This window comes from Montipora capricornis, chromosome 3, assembly GCF_036669925.1.
Source record: "Montipora capricornis isolate CH-2021 chromosome 3, ASM3666992v2, whole genome shotgun sequence".
Classification (NCBI taxonomy): Eukaryota; Metazoa; Cnidaria; class Anthozoa; order Scleractinia; family Acroporidae; genus Montipora; species Montipora capricornis.
The window spans coordinates 4,748,753-4,758,752 of record NC_090885.1 but is presented as its reverse complement, the minus strand read 5'-3'; the positions used below and the strand labels follow the sequence as shown (position 1 = coordinate 4,758,752).

The 10,000-nt window shown below is 38.5% G+C and overlaps 1 long non-coding RNA gene across 3 annotated transcripts in view; it reads left to right on the top strand.

The window, feature by feature from the left end:
• The first annotated feature begins 2,639 nt into the window (after nucleotides 1-2,639).
• Nucleotides 2,640-10,000, top strand: part of LOC138041068 (uncharacterized) — an 8,172-nt gene continuing 811 nt past the window's right edge. For 2 of the 3 annotated variants that reach the window (XR_011130736.1, XR_011130737.1), the window contains exons 1-3: nucleotides 2,640-2,998; nucleotides 3,790-3,863; nucleotides 8,672-10,000. The exon at nucleotides 8,672-10,000 is cut by the window's right edge. This is a non-coding gene — a long non-coding RNA (uncharacterized lncRNA). Of the gene's footprint in view, nucleotides 2,999-3,789; nucleotides 3,864-7,183; nucleotides 7,571-8,671 lie in introns of those variants that run through there. The other variant, XR_011130738.1, reaches the window with a different exon arrangement.

The window sequence follows — 10,000 nt, the reverse complement described above, 5'->3', positions numbered from 1 at the left end:
AGAGGTTATAATTGAAAATTACACCTTCCAGATGCAAAACAAACGAACTTGTGAACTAAAGGATAAACATAACGTACACGAAAGCGAATGAAAGGATCCTAATAACAAATTTTTACACCTCAGTGATACTGGCTTAAGCCGACTGAATTGAAACGTTAAATGGTTGCAAAATCCACGTTAGCTCTGTCTTTGTTAATTGGTATTGTAGACATGCGTGTCAAAATAAATTGAGTTATTGGGTAATTACTCGATTACTTTGTTCAGTGCAGCAAAATGGACAGTTGAATTCCGGGGTGGTGACTTCTTTGCCTAAAAGCAACTCACTTAACGAAACTATCCTTTTTCCAACAATAACAAGGATTCAAACAGCTTCAATTCTTACAGAGTTCGATGAAAATCCGGATTTAAAACATGCGGTGGGGCAACCAAAGCGATGGGAGCTGTGTTGGGGTTTCAGTGTGAAAGTACAAACGGCTACTAACACTCATTAATTTCATTAACGCGCAGTCTGCAGTCTGCATTTTACCCTCAGTCTGCATTTTATCCCTGGTCTGTAGTCTGCAGTCTGCGTTTTACACTGACCGGTTATTTGGGTGGTTTTTGGCAACGTAATGCGATCGCTTCCGTTGCCGTTAGCAATGGGTCGCAAATTTGACACTTTTATCGCATTATCACAGTACGCATTGAATCCACGTTATCTATTATTCCTAAAAATCTAAAAATATTTGTGCCTCATCAGTTTTCGGTCGAATTTATGTCCAAGAAAGCAGGTAAATTGCAGAAAATTTTAGTTTTGCATCCAAAAATTCGTACTCAACGCTAAAATGACCAAATTTTGCCTGGAAAACATATTTTACTGTTATTTTTCTTAAATTTTTTCGTTCAACTTTCGCTTTTATAAAATGTTTCAGTTGTCTGTAAACGAGATGCTTCCGTGAAGCATACACTGGGATGCCTGTGGTACGTGCTATAGAAAATCAGAAGGCACTGACACAGGGTGAAATAAGGCGTTTCCGAAATTCGGAAAAATGACGGAAACACGATACATCAACTTTCCGTTATGTTTCCGCAGGGCGGATACAACGGGAAACTCGATAGAGAAAAACGATCATAATGTTTCGCGTTTCCGCAGCATTTCCGCTGACTGAAACGCGTACGGGTGTTTCATTCGTGTTTCCGCAAAACGGATTCGCTCAGAAAATCGAGATTTTTTTCCAAGGGGCTTTTCCTCTTTCGGCAAAATGAAATGGCGCCAGTTCAGCGTACATGTTTACTACTGAATTTGCGCTCTAAACAATACCTGGACAATTGTTTTGCATCATGCAAATACATCAATTTTTCATCAAAAGAAGCCTGGACAACCTCGGAAATTCTCGGGAAAGATAAATATATATACATGGTGCATACATACGGCCTGTTTTATAAATATCTTCCGAAAACGAAGGGAACCGAATGAAGGCCACGGATGAAAAACTTCATACAGCATCATACATCTCACTTAATCACGGTATAGTTGGAAGCAAGGAAAGCGCTAAATATTAGGACAACCGATAAGTTTTATTAGTACTTACAGGATTACACCAGCCATGTTTGGAACTCAGTCCAAAACCCCAAAACCTCTTAGGATCCGAAAACCTCTTTGTGGACCTACGAAAATTTAGCTTATCAAACGAGTTGATAAGGGAAAACGCTCTAAAGGTCAACGACGCAGCATCACAGTTTCTTAAGAAACTTAAGCCTTAATTCCTTTCTTAATCAGGGGTTTACTTATTCTAAAAAAGTGATCTTGAACATGTTTCAAGACCAGAAATACGTCCAAGACTCGCAAAATTAAATTCGATTCAGAAATAACCTCACTGAGTTTAAAAATTTTGCTATCAAGCTTGTAAGTGAGAAAAAGCCTTTGAAGCAAGTCCACGTGACGCCTAGGGGTATATGATATGATAAAATTACTCGCATCTTCCTAGTCAATGACCCTCAAATGTAAAGGGTCGCGTATACCGCTCGCGCAAAGTTATTTTAAATCACGCGTTAAAACATCAACCCTACTTATGAAGGCTTAAGAATTAACCGAAACATTAGCCAAAACGTCCTAAAAAACCACCCACACGTATATATTACAAGTCAGTTACAAGCATTAACATTTTCAACAAGGTATAATATAGTTATACTTTATAGTGTCTCCTTGATCTTTGTTTTAAAAACCTTTGACATCGGAGACCCAGGGGCAGTTAGTCAAAACCGGACGAAGGAATCACTAGCATTATGAGGACTGGCAAAGGTCCGGCGTCCCGTCCTGGCTGGCTTCCCCAGGGGTTACCGAGAATGAAATCATTTGTAATACTTGCAGCCTTCTACAAGCCTCGCAAATATCTATCCAAGTTTCAACTGAAATGCAAAGATACGGACGGAGTAATACTGGGCCGCAAAAAGATATATCGGAGTCAAATAACGAGGACACACGATTATACATTGTACTGTCAATGTTCTGATGCTTCCTATTTATGGCAATGAATCGCGAAATGAAAATGATACAATCTTCTCGAAACGCTATGTGAAGAACACCAATATTGCTTCGCTTAAACTGTAACTTCCACATTCACTCTTCGACATGAAGATCAGTTTATCGACCTTTGAAACCTTCTCCCATTTTGTCCTTACCGCGCATGATTGCCTCGTTTTTGAACCGAGGTCAATTATAATTGCGCGCCTTTTGAATCTTGCTATTTCGCTCTTTGGTCGTTCTCTTGAAGTCCTTCGGTTTCGGCAAATGATAAAATGGTTTCACGGGAAGGTTGCCCAAGTACTAGCAATGCTCAAGTACAGCAAAAAAGTGACTCCAAGTTCCATGGAAGCCGTTTTGAAAGAGCTGGCTGAACTGAGGTCCGTTAACCAAAAGCTTAACGATCGTTTGGACGCAATGTGCAAATCAAAAGCGAAGAAGAGTCTCTTCAGCTCCAAACAGCGCTCGTCGACGTCGGTTGATCCAAGTTGTTCCGTAAGTACTGAATTGTAGTTTGCTGCAATCTTATTATTTTCAGTCTCGGTCAAATTAAGTGAACTCCAAAGAGTCCTTCGTTCAAAACTTGTTACTGCATGCGTTGTAATCAATATAATTATGAGTTTTACCAAGAACGTTTATTGTTACATTATGATTACAGTAATGTACCGAGAAAAATCTTACCGAGTAAGAGTAACAGCGATTGTGAAATTAATGTATTTTCATAAGAATTGTGAACGAATATATCACCTTAGTGCTTTAGCGGCAAAGTTTATAATGTTAAGGTTTAGAGTTACGTGTGTTCCTTTAAGCCAGTTTGTAGCATTTCTGCGAACAAGTACTTGCATGACTCTTTTTATTCTCCTACGCGTTTCGTGCGACAGAGGCTCACTTCATCAGGGATTTTTTATTCCCTGGCAAGGAAATAGCTCCATACTGAATATTAAGTTCATGCGAAAGGATGTGATAAAAATGATGTTCAATGCAGGAGTAGTGAGCCACCCACCCCGCAAGAGAGCTTGCTCCCAGGCTAATGCAGGAGATGCCACTTAGGAGAAACTAGATTTGCAAAATTTCCTGGGCGGCATTCTCCCATTCCTCCCTCGAGGCTCGTGCCTTTGAAGCTAAAAAACACTCCCTATTTTCCTTCAAAAGTGGTTAGAATCTATGGGACTTGTGCACCTCTCATTCACTTAAAGGTATGGTGGACATTGTCCTGTGTCACTTAAAAAGACTGACATTTCAAGAAAGCCAACCATGGTGATTTTCTTTTTGCGTTTATATAAAAGGACGCTGTCAGAAAGACCTACAGAGAATTGAGGAAACAGAGGGAGGATTTTGCAGGCTTTCTGACAAGTGCCAGGTTGGTAAATAGATGCTCCCTTGTCTATGCTATACAAAATCACAAATACAGTAATCTTTCAGAAATAAACCGTGGTGGGAACCAATGTTCACTATCTTGCAGAAGCCGATGCAAACATGAATACTCATTTGTACCAATTTCTACCTCAACTATGTCACATACAGCTGTCCTGGACTATTGTTAGTGGAATTCTCTGCTGTCCAAAAATTAATGTTCACTAAAATTTAACCAAGTTCGGAACCTACATGTAGGTATCCAAACTTTATCCTCTTTCTTTTTTGGTTTTTCTTTCCCTTTTTTTTCGCCTGACCACTTCCGGATGATAATAATTATTCTTGTATGAGGAGTCAACTGTATTGGAAATTACTGTAATTAAGTACACCTCTCTCTCTCATTGTGGTATATGTAATCCCAAATTTCTTTGGGTGGGCTGTGCTAAAAGCTGCATAATATATCTCCCAGACAACAAAATAACACTTTCGTCAATGCTGTACAATTTTCAAAGTGAAAATATCTCATGAATTTATTCATTAGGGTCATGCAAATTGTACAAATATAGAGAGTTTCAAAGAGAGTTGTGACTTAACAATTGGCTTTCATTGACAAAAGTCAGGCTGCCCATCTCTGAGTGGGCTGTGCCAAAGCTGTTTATCCATCTTTGAGTGGACAAAATGGCACTTTTGTCAATGATGTCAAAATTTTATTTTAAAAGTATGATTTCATTGAGGTTAGGTTATGCCAATTATATTGTCAACTGAGTTTCCAAGACAGGTTTGACTTAACAATAACTGGCTTTCATTGACAAAAGTCAGGCTACCCATCTTGGAGTGGGCTGTGCCAAAGCTGTTTATCCATCTTTCAGTGGACAAAATGGCACTTTTATCAATGATGTCCAAATTTCATTTTGAACATTATGATTTTGTTGTGGTTAGGTTATAAAAAGTGCAAATTATATTGCTCACTGAGTTTCAAAGAGAGTTGTGACTTAACAATAAGTGGCTTTCATTGACAAAAGTCAGGCCGCCCATCTCTGAGTGGGCTGTGCCAAAGCTTTTTATCCATCTTTGAGTGGACAAAATGGCACTTTTGTCAATGATGTCAAAATTTTATTTTTAACGTATGATTTCATTGAGGTTAGGATATGCCAATTATATTGTCAACTGAGTTTCCAAGAGAGGTTTGACTTAACAATAACTGGCTTTCATTGACAAAAGTCAGGCTACCCATCTTGGAGTGGGCTGTGCCAAAGCTGTTTATCCATCTTTGAGTGGACAAAATGGCACTTTTATCAATGATGTCCAAATTTCATTTTGAAAATTATGATTTTGTTGTGGTTAGGTTATAAAAAATGCAAATTATATTGCTCACTAAGTTTCAAAAAGAGTTGTGACTTAACAATAATTGGCTTTCATTGACAAAAGTCAGGCCGCCCATCTCTGAGTGGGCTGTGCCAAAGCTTTTTATCCATCTTTGAGTGGACAAAATGGCACTTTTGTCAATGATGTCAAAATTTTATTTTAAAAGTATGATTTCATTGAGGTTAGGTTATGTCAATTATATTGTCAACTGAGTTCCCAAGAGAGGTTTGACTTAACAATAATTGGCTTTCATTGACAAAAGTCAGGCTGCCCATCTCTGAGTGGGCTGTGCCAAAGCTGTTTATCCATCTTTGAGTGGACAAAATGGCACTTTTGTCAATGATGTCCAAATTTCATTTGGAAAGTATGATTCCTTTGAGGTTGGGTTATGCAAATTATATTGCTCACTGAGTTTCAAAGAGAGTTGTGACTTAACAATAATTGGCTTTCATTGACAAAAGTCAGGCTGCCCATCTCTGAGTGGGCTGTGCCAAAGCTTTTTATCCATCTTTGAGTGGACGAAATGGCATTTTTGTCAATGATGTCCAAATTTCATTTTGCACACATGATTTCATTGAGGTTGGGATATGCCAATTATATTGCCAACTGAGTTTCCAAGAGAGGTTTGACTTAACAGTAATTGGCTTTCATTGTCCAAAGTCAGGCTGCCCATCTCTGAGTGGGCTGTGCCAAAGCTGTTTATCCATCTTTGAGTGGACAAAATGGCACTTTTGTCAATGATGTCCAAATTTCATTTGGAACGTATGATTCCTTTGAGGTTGGGTTATGCAAATTATATTGCTCACTGAGTTTCAAAGAGAGTTGTGACTTAACAATAATTGGCTTTCATTGACAAAAGTCAGGCTGCCCATCTCTGAGTGGGCTGTGCCAAAGCTTTTTATCCATCTTTGAGTGGACCAAATGGCATTTTTGTCAATGATGTCCAAATTTCATTTTACATGTATGATTTCATTGAGGTTAGGATATGCCAATTATATTGCCAACTGAGTTTCCAAGAGAGGTTTGACTTAACAATAATTGGCTTTCATTGACAAAAGTCAGGCTGCCCATCTCTGAGTGGGCTGTGCCAAAGCTGTTTATCCATCTTTGAGTGGACAAAATGGCACTTTTGTCAATGATGTCCAAATTTCATTTGGAACGTATGATTCCTTTGAGGTTGGGTTATGCAAATTATATTGCTCACTGAGTTTCAAAGAGAGTTGTGACTTAACAATAATTGGCTTTCATTGACAAAAGTCAGGCTGCCCATCTCTGAGTGGGCTGTGCCAAAGCTTTTTATCCATCTTTGAGTGGACAAAATGGCATTTTTGTCAATGATGTCCAAATTTCATTTTGCACTTTATGATTTCATTGAGGTAAGGATATGCCAATTATATTGCCAACTGAGTTTCCAAGAGAGGTGTGACTTAACAGTAATTGGCTTTCATTGACAAAAGTCAGGCTGCCCATCTCTGAGTGGGCTGTGCCAAAGCTTTTTATCCATCTTTGAGTGGACAAAGTGGCTGCACTTTTGTCAATGATGTCAAAATTTTATTTTGAAAGCATGATGTTACATTGCTGAGATTATGCAATTTAAGGTTTTATCTGCTACTGAATTTCAAAGAGAGTTGTGACTTTACAAATGGCTTTCATTGACAGAGTTAGAGTAGTGCAAGAGCTGTTAATCCCTCTTTGAGAGTTAAAATAGCAATTTGGTCACTTGTGTTAAAATATCATTAAAATATGATTTCATGACCTTGGTTTAAGATAATGATTCTCTACTTCTAGCAAGCATAATTACATCTTACAAAGCATGTTACACTGTACATGTACTTCATATCCAAATGGTACTTCCAATGATTACACCCTCTAGCTAAGAGATGCCACCTAGGTGGAAATTACCTTACCTGCATGTTCATTTTAATTTTAATCATTTGATTTGCTTTGTCTTAAACCCTTGAGATATGACCATGAAGGGAACAAGAAGATTGAGGAAATTATGGTCAAAAAGAAATCAGAGGAAATTAATTTTTGAAAGGAAAAATGGGTCAAGGCAGAGATAAAAGGTACAGTTCATATTAACACATTGCATTTTTGTGCAGTACCTCTCCAGGGTATTGTAAATCCTATGTCAGTCAGGTATAACAAAACAGAAGGCAATAGTCTGTCAAACTGCCCTTCCTTAGAATACAAAAGAGCACATGAATTGCGAGTAAAACCACCTCTTCACACCAATTATTGCTTCCATTCTTTTGGCAATGTAAAAAGGATGTTATTTTCTTATCTTCCCCTTCCCCACTGTTACATCTCTTAGAAGTCATGGTACAAATTGTATCATGGTTCTGTACCTTTTTTTGACAATGGTGTGTGCCATGTACATGTAGAATAATAATTATTGGTGTTGGCAAATCAGTTGATGTAATTTCTATTGATAGCAACAAGGGCAATAATTTTAAATTAAATTATAGTGTGTCTGTGATTGAAATAATGATCATGAGAAGACAAATGGCTTGCACAGATATGTCCAGGTTTGACCCAGGATTGATATGTCCAGGATTGATTAATTAGATGCACACCGATTTCATTAAACCTCATGAAGCATCTCCTTGGTCTTCGCCCCAACTTCAACACCACTCAAGTCTAAGATTACAGACAATTAACATCATAAAGTGTCCCCTATACTCTTATCTTCAAATAAAGATACACAGCAGTAGTTACCCTAACCTTAAAATGACGCTAACCCTAACTTTTATCTTAAAAAGATAGAAAATGCTTATACTTAACGGGAAATTTCGTGTTGGAAGTCAAAATTCGACGTGCATTTCATTAGGGTCAATTCTGGACATAAGTGGATTTGCAATGTGGCAAAGGTAAGGTAAAAGGTAAAGTCTCCGCTTACGAGCCAGAAGGCTCATCAGGCCGGCGCTTATCTCCGGTTTCTGTAGCATGAAGCGACTAGGAGTATTTGTACTCCCCCCTGGATGGGATGCTAGTCCATCGCAGGGTTACCCCCAGCATTACGCCAGTACCCATTTATACACCTGGGTGGAGAGAGGCACCGTGAGAGTAAAGTGTCTTGCCCAAGAACACAACACAATGTCCCCTGCCAGGCCCCGAACCCGGACCACTCGATCCGGAGTCGAGCGCACTAACCATGAGGCCACCGTGCCTCCCAATGCATGGCAAAGGTGGTCTTCAATTGCTTTGGTCTTGCATTGGTGACAAAGAGTAAAATAATGGAAATGCACTATCCATTTATACAAAATGTATGTAAGTATCTTATAATCAATTGTCCATCGCATGGTAGTGCAACCAATCCCTTCTATGGTATTTTAAGACAGGTTGTTCATGCTACTCTTTTTTTTTTTTTTTCTGTTCATGTTGTATACAGTAAGAAAATGACTTCGTTCAAGTGTTTCATCTGATAGTTATCTATTGTTGGGTTTTTAGAAATTGAATTATTGACTAGAAATTGTGCAAAAAGCAGCACTCTCCACATAGGACAAGGACAGAGCAAGAGATTTGCTAAAACTAGACAATGCTGTTGAGTTTATGTCATCAGAGGAGAGTGATGAAGATGGAGGACAAACAAGTGGACCCTCTGCAAGGGATGTGAAACCGCTACAGTGGGAAAGGAGCAAATTATGCAATATTAAAGCAGTCTTGGATGCCACTTACAAGGCCCGTATGAGCAAGAGGCAGCAAAGAACGGCAGCAAAAGTCACAAGAGTGGCTGGTCAAAATAGGTCAAGCAGACCTCTGCCACAAACCTACCCTTTCTGGGCCGGGCGATTGACCCAGAGTTAAAAGTCTCCTTAGTTATTACTTATTTTCTTTTTTTCATTTCATTGTTCTTTTAACTCTGCAACACACTGTATTTTTTTTCAACTCAAATATCTGCTGGCACATTGAAGCAGAGTAAGGGCAAGGTATGCAACAGTGTTTGTAATGGTTGCTATGCTGCAGCACAGTAACTTTAGCGTGGTTCAAACGTGGTTAAGCGTGATAGCCATAGATGCAAGAAGAATAGGTTTTTCCAGTTTTACAGTTCACTGTACAGATGTCAACTCAGCAGCATTTTTTCTGTACTTTAGACCATTTCTTATTATTGTAATATTTGGTTTCAATGAATTGACGTCAAGTCTGGCAAGAAGGGGACATTTGCAGGAAGGCATCATTTGACTAGAATTACCACAATTAATTCTGTTTTTCCTAACTTATTCAAGTTTCAAACCCTAATGGGGTTAAAACAACAATAGTGCTTATTACCATGAGGAAAGCAAGGTCAGAATGATTCTGATACCGTGACTCGTATTCAAATATTATGATGTCATCGTGTAAATATCCCTTAAAGTTAAGGGAACTGAGCCTTTGTTTGATTCATATGTCCAGATGAATATTAATATATGCATTGGTTGGTCAATCATCTTAGTAAAATGATGACTACAGTACTTAGTTATGGGGAAGACCATTGAAGTAGAAATGTATTTCCCATAACTGAGCATCTTGTTAACCAACCAATAGAGGTTGTAAGGCTGCTAAGTTATATCAGTTACAATCACATCAGTGTAAGGCATTATTTTATGTCCATTCTGCACTGTGCTCTCTCAAATGCGTGTAGCCATGTCAGTAATCACTTTAAGTATCCTTTGGACAATCGAAACAATTGGATAAAAGAATCGTCTTGCTATTTTTAATGTAAACGATAAGCAAGTCTAAAGCAAAAAGTAAACAAATGATAGGACAGACAAAGGAACTCAAGCCTGGATGAAAGTTTGT